The sequence below is a fragment of the Ursus arctos genome, unplaced genomic scaffold (genome assembly GCF_023065955.2).
Source record: "Ursus arctos isolate Adak ecotype North America unplaced genomic scaffold, UrsArc2.0 scaffold_2, whole genome shotgun sequence".
NCBI classification, from domain to species: domain Eukaryota; kingdom Metazoa; phylum Chordata; class Mammalia; order Carnivora; family Ursidae; genus Ursus; species Ursus arctos.
Genome location: NW_026622874.1, coordinates 66,516,948 through 66,527,990, shown reverse-complemented (window position 1 = coordinate 66,527,990; position 11,043 = coordinate 66,516,948).

Sequence of the window (11,043 nt, the reverse complement as noted above, 5' to 3'; positions counted from 1 at the left end):
CATCTTCCCGGCCCAGAGCTGGCCGCCCCTCCAGGGGCGTGGGGAGGCCGAGCCTCGGACATGACGTGATCGCAGAGAAATGTCCAGCGCCTTCTCCCGCTCTCCCGCCTCCGAGAGCGCGGCCCCGCATTCTCCTTCTGTGTGCTCTTGGCTAAGCTGCTCCCCTAATCCCATTTTCGCCAGTTTCTATCCAATTTAATACAGCTTCTGTGAGTCAAAATTAATTACCCTGTGTGTGTCCAGTCCTGCGTCCCGCCGCTCACCGCTCGCTGTCCGGTGGCTGGGCTCAGAAGGGAGGAGTGTGGAGGGTGGGCTGGTGGAGGACATGAAGACAAGCCCACCTGTGCAGGGGTTTTGGGGTCACATTCCCACACTGAGGAGACCCCGCCAGGTGGAAGGGGCAAGGTCCCAGCCAGCAGCGCGAAGCGAGTCTTCCCCGATTGCCTTGGCACCCCAAGTGTCCCAGATGCCTGTGGTCCGTGCCCACGCTGAGCACATCCTCCCCACCACCCTGCCTGCAGAAGACTCGGGCACCCTGCACCATGTGTCCATTGCAGCAGGATAAAAATGAATACGGATTCCAAAACCATAGGCAATAAAAGAAGAAAAAATAGGTAAATCAGACTGCACCAAAGTTAAAACATTCTGTGCATAAGAGGTCACCGTCACGACAGTGGGAGACAGCCCACAGAGCAGGAAAGTTAGCTGCAAACCACGTAGCTGAGACAAGGCTCGTGTCCACAATATGTAAAGAGCTCCCACAACTCACCACAAAAGGACAAACCACCTTAACGTAAAAACCGGGCAAAGGGTCTGAACAGACATCTCTCCAAAGCAGAGCTGCTCAACATTCCGAGCCCTGGGGGACCCAGCGAGAGGTACCGCCGCACACCCACTGAGCGCTCGCCAACAAACCCAGCAGCCCCAGAAACCCGCACATGGTGGCGAGGGTGTGGGCACGGAGCCCGGGGCGCAGCCAGCGCGCCTGGTCATGGTGCTGGGGGACCAGCTGGGTGTTTGCCCACACGCTTACGCGCACAGTTACCACGTGACCCAGCACTTGCGCTCCGGGGTGAGCTCCCAGGACCCCTGAACACACTCGTCCCCACAGAAGCCTGCACGCCAGTGTCCATGGCTCCCCTCACAGGAGCCCAACATGGACACCACGTCCCTCCACAGACGGACGAACAACGGCACTCGGTCCGGCCGCACAGTGGGACAGTGTCTGGCCAGAAAGACGAGTGGAGCACGGACACGCGTGACCACATATGCTCCGTGAAGTAAGGACACACGCAGTGGGAAACATCCAGGACAAGCAGCTCTAGACAGGAGACAGGGGTCAGTGGGCATCCAGGGCCGGCCATGAGGGTGTGCTGCCCAAGGGCCCCGGCTCTCCCGGAGGGACGAGGAGATGCTCTAAGTCCCACGGAGGGGATAGCCACAGACGGCGCACGCAGGATACCGCACACCATTGAATCGCGCACGTGGAAACAGCAACCCCAGAGTATGTAAATTATATCCAAGAAAAGAAGAAGGAAAGTGATTATTGCAGAAAGCGAATCGTGTGTGAACAAGGAAAGAAGAAACGGAGAGCTTCTGAGAGCGCCTGGCACCCCAGGGCGAGTGGAGAGCACCGAGCCAGAGGGCAGAGGCTCCGGAGTCCTGCCCTTATGGGGCATGTGGAACCCCGTGGCAGGTGGGTAGCATGTGCTGATCAGCTGCCCCGGCTGGGTTCTCCTGGGTCGTCCGGTGTGCCCAGTGTCATCACAGGGTCCTCAGAGCGGAGGAGCGGCCAAGTTTGAGGGGGGCCAGCCGCTGTCGCTGGCCTGAGGACGCAGGAGGAGTCGCGCATGAGGAGGCAGTGTGTCCAGCAGCTGGGAAAGGCCGGACACGTGATGCCTCCACCCCGGAGCCTCCAGGAGGGGCTGGCACTGCCCACACCCCGACTTTCGCCCCAGGAGACCCGTGCGGGACTTCTGACCCGCACGCTGGGACGGACTACAACGTCGCTGTCGTAAGGCCCCGGGCTTGTGGCGATTGTTACAGTGGCGATCAGAAACTAATAATCCTCTGGGGCGCCTGGGTGGCACAGCAGTTAAGCGTCTGCCTTCGGCTCAGGGCGTGATCCCGGCGTTATGGGATCGAGCCCCACATCAGGCTCCTCTGGTATGAGCCTGCTTCTTCCTCTCCCACTCCCCCTGCTTGTGTTCCCTCTCTTGCTGTCTCTCTATCTCTGTCAAATAAATAAATAAAATCTTTAAAAAAAAAAAAAAACTAATAATCCTCGTCCCCCATGCCCCACAGGAACAGGGGGTCCCCGGGAACACAGCCAGAGCCCCAAGCCACCTGTGTGGATCCGGCCAGCCACGGAGGCTCTTGATTGAGTGCTGGTCCAGTGTCACAGAAGGTTCCACGGAGGGACCAAAGGAACACCAAGCCCCACCCCCAATGCCACACAAACCCTGAACGCTCCACCTCAATGGACAGCTGGCTCTGACGGGTGCCTGTCCAGCGTGGCCCGAGGTCTAGGGCTTGCCCCGGGGGCCCTGGGGCTCACGGGGGGGGGGGGCTGTGGGACCCCAACAGTGTTAGGTGAGCCGGCCTGACCCACCCCAGGCCCTGGAGGTATCTGTCCTCCACTGACCCTGGCTGGCAGATGCGGCCACAGGCAGCGGGCCCAGCCCCAGCACACAGCCCCAGAGCCGTGGCCGTGAGCGTGTCCAGGGCACCCTCCCAGGCAGCGACACTGGATGGGGTCGTGACATCCCCAAACACCGTCCTTAGACGTGGGAGGGTGCCAGCCCGTGCTGTGCTCCACACCCCCCACTGCGTGTGTGCGCACATCCACGTGCATGTCCTCATGTGTGCTCATGCATGTGTGTGCATGCGTGTGTGCGCACGCCCACGTGCATGTCCTCATGTGTGCTCGTGCATGCCCAGTGTGTGCATGTGAGTGTGCTCATGCATGTGTGTGTATGCGTGTGTGCACAACATCCATGTGCATGTCCTCATGTGTGCATGCGTGTGTGTGCATGCGTGTGTGTGCACGCCCATGCGCATGTCCTCGTGTGTGCTTGTGCATGCCCCGTGTGTGCTCGCGCGTGTGTGTGCACGCCTGTGTCTCTGCCATGTTCCCTGAGCGTGCTAGCATGGCAGTGGGTGCACCTGCTCTGTGACTGCGGTGAGGGCACGCTGGGCCAGGGGCAGGAGAGGGCACCAGGCTTGGCCGTCCCTGAGCATCAGGTGGTGCCCCCAAGCCGAGGAGCCACAAGCAGGACTCTGAGCAAACACCCCAGGACCCAGGGCGCCCCCTCCAGCCCCCCACTGCCCCCCTGAGCTCCACAGAGACCCCGGCTGCCTTCCCAACCGTGCTGATCGCAGAACAGCTGCTTGGCTATCGAATCGCCTTGGGAAGCGCAGACAGACGCTACCGGGCAGTGCAGAGTAATCCTCACCCTCCTGGGGACACAGCGGCCACGAGAGAGCCCTGAAGACTGACTTTCCACCCGATTTAACCTCCTCCCCATTCCTCCCAGCATGGCCCCCGTCATCCCTTCCCACCCGCCTGTGAGGGGCTCCTGCATGTGCACTAAGATGAGGGGGGTGTGAGTGTGGTCCCAAGCGCCCCGAAACAGGCCCACGGAGGTCCTCGGGTGGTTTCGGGAGCCCCGGAGGAGAGCCCTTCCTTTTTTTTTTTTTAAGGATTTTATTTATTTATGTGACAGAGAGACAGCCAGCGAGAGAGGGAACACAAGCAGGGGGAGTGGGAGAGGAAGAAGCAGGCTCCCAGCGGAGGAGCCCGATGTGGGACTCGATCCGGAATGCCGGGATCACGCCCTGAGCCAAAGGCAGACGCTTAACGACTGCGCTACCCAGGCGCCCCTGAGAGCCCTTCCTGCCTGCAGCTCTGCGTTCTCCCCGAGGGCCCCACCAGCATCGAAAACCTGTGGCAGGAAATCTCCTTTCCAAACAGACGTGAAGCTCAGAAAGGGGTGCGTTTTGAAGAGAAATCGGAGTCCAGAAGCACTGGTAGCCACGGTGCGGCAGGCAGTGCTGTAAACACCCCCGCAAGGGCAGCCACTGCACACTGTGCCCCCAGCTCAGAGGGTTCAAGCAAAGGAAAACGCCGGTCCCTGTTGCCCCAGCGCTACCGTCCCACCAGGGGAAGGTGGGCTGGCGGGACTAGAGGAGCCACTGGGTCAGCCTCCCCACAGCTGCAGGAGGGCGAGGCCGATGGCCAGTCGGGGATGGAGTCACACCCCTGGCCGCACAGACACCGGACCCATCACGGCGCCTAGCCCCTTCCCCCGGGCCCCGAGCCCCCACTTCCCCATGTGTGGCTCTCACCGGTTCTGTCTCCACCCCACGAGAGCCGCACGTGGATGCCTCCCCCTGCCCCGCCCAGGACAGGACGGGCCGCAGATGTGGCCTGGAGACCGTCAGGGAGCCCGCAATGGAGGGCCGCCTGGAGGCCTGTGGCCACGAGCCGAGGAGGGCCAGGATGGCTGGCGAGAACGGCAGTGGTAGGGAACTTATGCAGATCGGGCCCAGGGACGCGGGACCCCGACGGGGGCTTGGAACGACAGCAGTGTAGCCTGCCCAGGTTCTGAGGCCGGAAGGTCTGAACCCAGTGCAGCGGGGCTCGCCTCCTCCCGAGGCTCCGGGGTCCTGGGCCTGTGGCCGCCTCCTTGGGCCTCTGTCCTCACTCTCCAGCCCCTCGGCCATGCCCCCTGCTGCACCCCAGGGTGGCTCACTACCCGCTGTTCCTGGGACCCTCACCTCCAGAGCCCGCTGGGGGCACCCGGGACTCACGCCATCTCCCCTCGATGCCCAGAGACCGTAAGGCTATGAACGGCCAGAGCCTGAGGAGGCTGGCCTCACCGGTCTGCCTTCCTCTCCCTGTGGAGGGTGAGGGGTCCCCATGGATGGGACACACAGCCGGTCTCCCCGTAGAAACACACGTGGCCTAGCAGAGCCTTGCAGCTGCCTGCAGCCTGCACGCCTGTCCCCCACAACATTTGGCGCCCATCGGGTTCTGCCCCCCCCACCCCACCGGCCACCTCGTTTCGGGGTCACAGTCCTGGCGTGTGTCCCCTCTCTTGCAGGCAGTGTGTTGAATAGTTACCTCTGTCTGGCCCTGCCCCCACCCCAGCACCTTGAGTTTACAGTGGGAAAGCACCGCGGTACCCTGTGTAGGCCTTTCCATGGCCTCACATTTGAGGCAATGCCCCCTTCCGCAGGGAGGCCACTGGGTGAGGACATGCTGGACCCAGTCCAGGACAGGGGCATTGGGTCACCTGGAGAAGTGGGAAGGGGCCAGGCCTTGCCGGCCGAGCGCTGGGCGTAAAGCAGCTGCTGGCCAAGGAAGGGCAGCCAGGCTCCCACCCTGCCCCTCAGCCTCCCGCAGAGCAGACACCGACCCTCCTAACTGGCGTCCTGTCCCGCCTGCCTTTGCAAGGGTGCTTGCAAGGGTCCCCGCAAGGGCCACAGCCTTGCTCTCCCCGCCCTGCAACCTCCAAGGTCTTCCACAAGGACAGGGGGTCAGACAACAGCAGCAGCCACGAGGGCCTGGCTGGGCCAAGCTCACGCCAGCACCCTCCCGTGGGCATTCCCTTCCCTTGGGCGTTCTCAGAGCCCTGGCTCTGGGCAGGGCTCCTGCCATCACCCCGGGGGAGGCCAAGGTGGACGGTCTTCCTCCAACACAAGCACAACCCAGAGCCCCTCTCAGAACACATCTTTGGGGGTGCTGGTCCAGTCTGGCCCACCGGAACCTCCCAGCACTGTCCCCCTTTCCCGTCTGGCCAGCCCCTGGGCCAGCACTTGGCCAAAGCTGCAATCAGCTAGTGCCCCTCAGCCCCGGGGCCGTCCTCCTGTCCACAGACCCCCGTGGTCCTGGCTGTGTGCCCAGGAACCCCCCTCTCTGGCCTGCCTCTGTGGGCCTCAACCACAGGGGCCACAAATGGCACTGCACTGGGTTCAATGATGTCCTTCCCCATTCAGGTCCCCCAGGACCTCAGAATGTGACCTCATGTAGAAAAGGTCTTCACAGATGTAACGAGGTCAACCTGTAACGAGGATTAGGGTGGGCTTTAGTCCAATGCCTCATGTCCTTATAGGAAGAGAGACACAGACAAGCAGAGGAAAGATGGCCACTGTTGGGGGGAAGGCTCCTTGCTGCTGTTCTCCGCCCCCTGGTTGTGTGGAATGACTACGGTGGCCCCAGCACTCTGACACAGGCCCTTCATTAATGCCCTGTGCCCCAGGGTCAGGGGCAGGACACCAGCCAGCGCCTCCCAGCCACAGATGGAGGTGGGAGCACTGGGTGAAGGGGTCTGTGGGGGCCAGGCTGGAGATCCCTGCTGAGGATCTACAGGCTTGGGGGGGAGGGTCCCAGACAGAGGAGACCCTGCAGAACCCCAGGGCCACAGGGAAGGAGGCAGATTTCCAGCAGGGCCTGGGATGTGCAGCAGCAGCGGCGGGGGGGGGGGGGGGGGGGGAGCCTGTGGGGAGGGGCCTTCCCCCCAGCTTTGCGCCTGGGCCAGAGGGCGTCCCCAGGCCAAGCTCTGGTCACCTGGCCGGGTGGGGCTGCCCGCAGCTGCCGGTGCGTCTACCCTGCAGGCGTCCACACCCTCCTACCACTGCTGTGCGCCCCAAGAGTTATTTCAGGCGCCTGGTGGAGACTCGACCTGTCTGGCCAGACAGGGGCACTGCCCCGCCCACCGGACCCTCTCTGCCAGGCTTCCCGGCCCTGCCAGCCAGGATGACTCACACCCTTGCGGGGCCGCTGGCCACCTCAGTGCAGGGCAGCCCCTGAAGGCTCTGCTCCCCCAGCCCCTGCAGTGAGGAGTCCCCTGTGCCAGGCCCTGGGGAGAGCAGGCCAGGAGCTGGGCCTGGAGGAGTCTCGTCCAGCCCCATGGCAGCCCCCCAGACACCGCACCTAAGCATCTTCTCATGTGTGCTCCCTGCTAGGTGCAAGGCCCCACCTGGAAGGTCCCCGGAGGCCTGGGGCTTGAGGTCATGGCTCAGCCAACCAGCCTCTCTTCCTTCTCTTTACCCGGCATGTCCCACTGGGAAGGGGAGAGCACCCTGCATGGCTGTCCTCAAGCCCCCCTCCGGGTCCACACCTCTGCCCCTCTTGGTCCATGCCATCTGCTCTGGGCCAGGGTCTCGAAGCCCCCCTAGGATTGGTGACTGAGCCAAGGGCCCAGGAAGCTTTGGGGAGCCCACCGCCCCAAGTCTGGAATGCCAGGACAGCCCGGTGACAGTTCCTGTGTGGACAGGGACAGGAGTGACCAGCTCGCCTCAACTGGTCATTTCCTGCCCAGGGAGGCCGGCCACTCGTGCCATAGGGGAAAAGAACGTTCAAGGTCCTGTGTCCCTTGGGCGGGGGCAGAGTCACATCAGGAGTCCCGGGACCTAGGCCCTCTCCGGTGCCTGGGGCTAGCGGTGGGTGCGGGGAGGGGCTCCCTTGCCACCCTCCAGGCCAAGCCCTTCACACCACCCATGACTCCCTTCAAGACGACCCCAGACCTAACTAGAGCCCCACCCATCATGTGTGCCGGGGAGCCCCAAAGCCCCCGTTCCCGACGAAGGCGACGAGGCGGGTCAGCCGGGCCCGCGGGGCAGAGAGCTGAGCCCGGAGCTCCCGGTGCCACCCCCTCGCTCCCCCACACCGTCTTCCAAAAATTCAAATCGGCACAAAATCGAGAAAATAAAAGGATCGCTGCCCATTTCAACTTGCAATTCCCATCCTACCCTCTGATTTACTGGTTACTGGAAAGTAAGCTCTACAGACGGGTTTCTGTAAAGGACTTGTTTTTGGCGAGTTTATATAGCTACCTTTGTTCACATAAAAATCTGGAAGCCGCCGCCCGCGCCGCCCCTGCCCCCCCAACACTTAGGGGAGGTATTTCTGCTCCGAAGCGGGAGCCAGCGCAGTAAATTCTGAGGAGGGATTTGTTTAACCTTTCACCCCGAGGCAGTGAGTGCCTCGCGGAGCTCTCTGGCGCTCTGATGTATTTTTATAACACTTGGCAGGGCCGCTTTGGAGACTGGAGAAAATCCGCCAATAGGAGCTGCGGCAGGGGTGGGCTTGCGCACCGGCTGGCCCCCTCTCGGGAAAAATTCTGAAGCCTCACGGGTCTCTGCAGCAAACCCATTCATTCATTCATTCATTCATTCACTTGTTCATTCATGGCTGACTTTCCTCTCTAGCCAGGTGAGCTTGCTGCTAGACTGGACCATGAAAGATACTGCCCCCGGCCCCAGTCCCCAGCCCCCACCCACCCTGAGGCCGTGGGCAGGCCATGGTGAATGGGGGGCTTTGTCACACACCCGCTCCGTTGCCCTCAGAAATCAGGAGGAATGGCGGAAGGAAGAAGGAAGGAACAGAGAAATTTTGCCTCACTTCAAGTCATCCTACCAAGCATGGGCCACCTTCACAGAGAGTGAGCCCTCCGTCTCTAGAGGTAAGCAAGGAGAAGCTGTTGGGTTCAGGAGGCCCCAGGGAGCAGGGTGAGCCAGGTGAGCCTGGGGTCTCTCCAGGTATGCCCCCCACCCCCTGCTCAGTGATAGCATGCTTCCGTGGGCCTGGGTCTGCAGCCTCAGGCCAGAGTCTGCTTCTTCCTGCCAATAGCAAAGATTTGGAAGGAGGTGTTGGACGGCCCAGGAAGCTGGGAACGTGCAGACACACACATCCACACTGAAGACCCAGCGCCTGATCGAGAGGCCCAGCCAGCCACCCCTGACCTTGGGCTTGTACAACTGATTTCCCAGCCTCCACACACCATCTGGGCCTGGATGACTGTCCCTCCACAGCCCTCGGCCAGCAGGGGCTGCTGCAGGAGCAGGGGAGAGCAGAGGGCAGGGGAGAGGTCAGGGGAGGGGGCAGTCTTCTGCTCACAAACCTGAAAGACGCCTTCTACAAACAGAGCCTGAGGAAAATGCGGTGGGAGAATTCTCCCTAGTGTGGGGGCAGCAGGGGTGCTCCCACAGCCTCACCTCTGCCCGCGGAGAGCTTGGCCGGGCCCAGGTCGCAGAGCGTCTGGCGGCAGCCCCGGGGTCGCCCCGCCCGCTCGGGCCGCCATGGAGGCCCTGGCGCCACTTTGCTTGCTATCAATATTGACCCGGCCCGGGGGGTAGGGGGGGCAGGGGGCTCGCAGTGCCGCTCACACGTGCCCACTGCGCTCCCTGGGCCCCTGCAGTGTTTGTGGAGGGTTATGAGCCACCCCGGAGCCCACGAAGGCGCTTACGTTTACATCGGCAAAAATAACAGGGCTGCCTTCCATGAAACGTTCATTCATGGCTGCTGAAGGGGAGAGAAGCCCTGGGATCGAACCTCCCCGGAGTGTGAGACTCACCGTTGTGCTCGCCTCGCGGCCCGGCAGGCGTGCAGCCAAAGGCCGAGCGGTGCTGGGCACCCTCTCCCTGGCGCTCCTCCTCACCGCCCCTCCACTCGGCTCGGGGGTCTCGGCGCCAAGGTTCCGGTGGGGGAGGGCCGGCGGCGAGCCCAGCTGTGCCCGTGCGTCCACGCTGCGCTCCAGGCAGGGGTGGGGCGTGAGCCCCAGGGAGGGGCTGGTGGGCACATATCAAGGGGAGCAGAAGCTTCTGGAACCCCTCCCGGAGCATGGCCATGGGCTGCCTTAAGTCACACTGCACTTGACCTGCAAAGATTTTAGTAAAATAGTTAGTGGCTTCCTGTCTTCAGTGGCCAGGCAGGCACACCGAGCGCCACAGACGGGGGCTCAAACAGGAGCGTGCATGACACCTGCAGGCTGGGAGCTGGAGATCCAGGTGTGGGCGGGGCTGGATCCTCCCGAGGCCTTGGCTTCCAGACCCGGTGTCCTGCCGGTGTCCCCACGGGGGCCTTCCCAGGCTGTCTGTACTCTCATCTCCTAGAGACACCAGTCCCAGGATGGGGGCCACCCTAATGACCTCATTTTACCTTAATCACCCCTTGGAAGGTCCTGTCTTCAAGCGCAGTCCCATCTGAGGAACCGGGGGTTAGGACTTCAGCGTAGGGATGTGGGGGACACACTGGCCCGAAAGAGCTTCCATCTCTGACAGTTGCCCCAGGGGATGTGGGGATAATAATCACCCCTGGGTGCTCAGAGCTTTGCAGTTTGCAAGCACTTCCAGGTCCGCTACACCTTCAACCTCACAGGTAGGGAACCTGATGTTCTCCCCATGTCCCCAGGCCCAAGATGGGGATGCAATGCTCTAACCACCCAGAGGCACCGAGAGACACACTTGCTGTCCGGGGACCCTGGGGGACATGTAGGATGCGGGTGGTGGGGATGGTGGGGCTGGGAGATGATTGTTAACTGACTCTCTCCACCCCTCAGGAGTCCTGGTGCCGAGCCTCTCTGAGCCTCAGTTTCCCCACCTGGAGGTCATGAGTGTAAGAGCCTGTGTCTGAGCCGAATGAGCGTCCTTCCTGCCGCAGCTGTCATCACTGCCAGCAAGCAGCTGTGATCCAGAAATCACAACCAGTGAGCAAAGGTGCACACGGGGCGTGCGGCACCCCCCTCCCCCAGGCAGCACGCCACAGGCCTGAGTGCCCAGCGCGTTCCTCCCCCACCCTCCCCCTCGAGGGGCCACCCTATGCCTGTCCGGCCCAGCCCCACACATTCACCCAGGCAAAGCTGGGGCCTGGCCACGGGGATGCCTGCCTGACACGCCATGGCCTCCTGGGGCTCCCAGCAGAGGCCCCCCTCTCCCCCTGGACGTCCACCAGCCTTTGGAGACATGCCTGGGCGGCTGCTTCTGATTAATGAGGTCCGATGGCCGAGGAATAATGAAAGGGGTACTTTGTCGGGGGGCTTTCCGGGGACGTTGGCTCGTGCAGCATCCAGGTGCTGCTGTCTGGGGTACGTGGTGCACGTGGGACCCTGGGCAGCCAGCGGGCACTGCACCCCTCCTGGGGCTGTGTCTGGGCTCCCCTCCCCAGACTCTGGCCACGGGCAGCACTTTCTGTGAAGCCAGGAAAATCCCGCCAGGGCCTGCCCCTTCCTCGCAGGGTGGTGTGTGACTCTGGGGGGACGG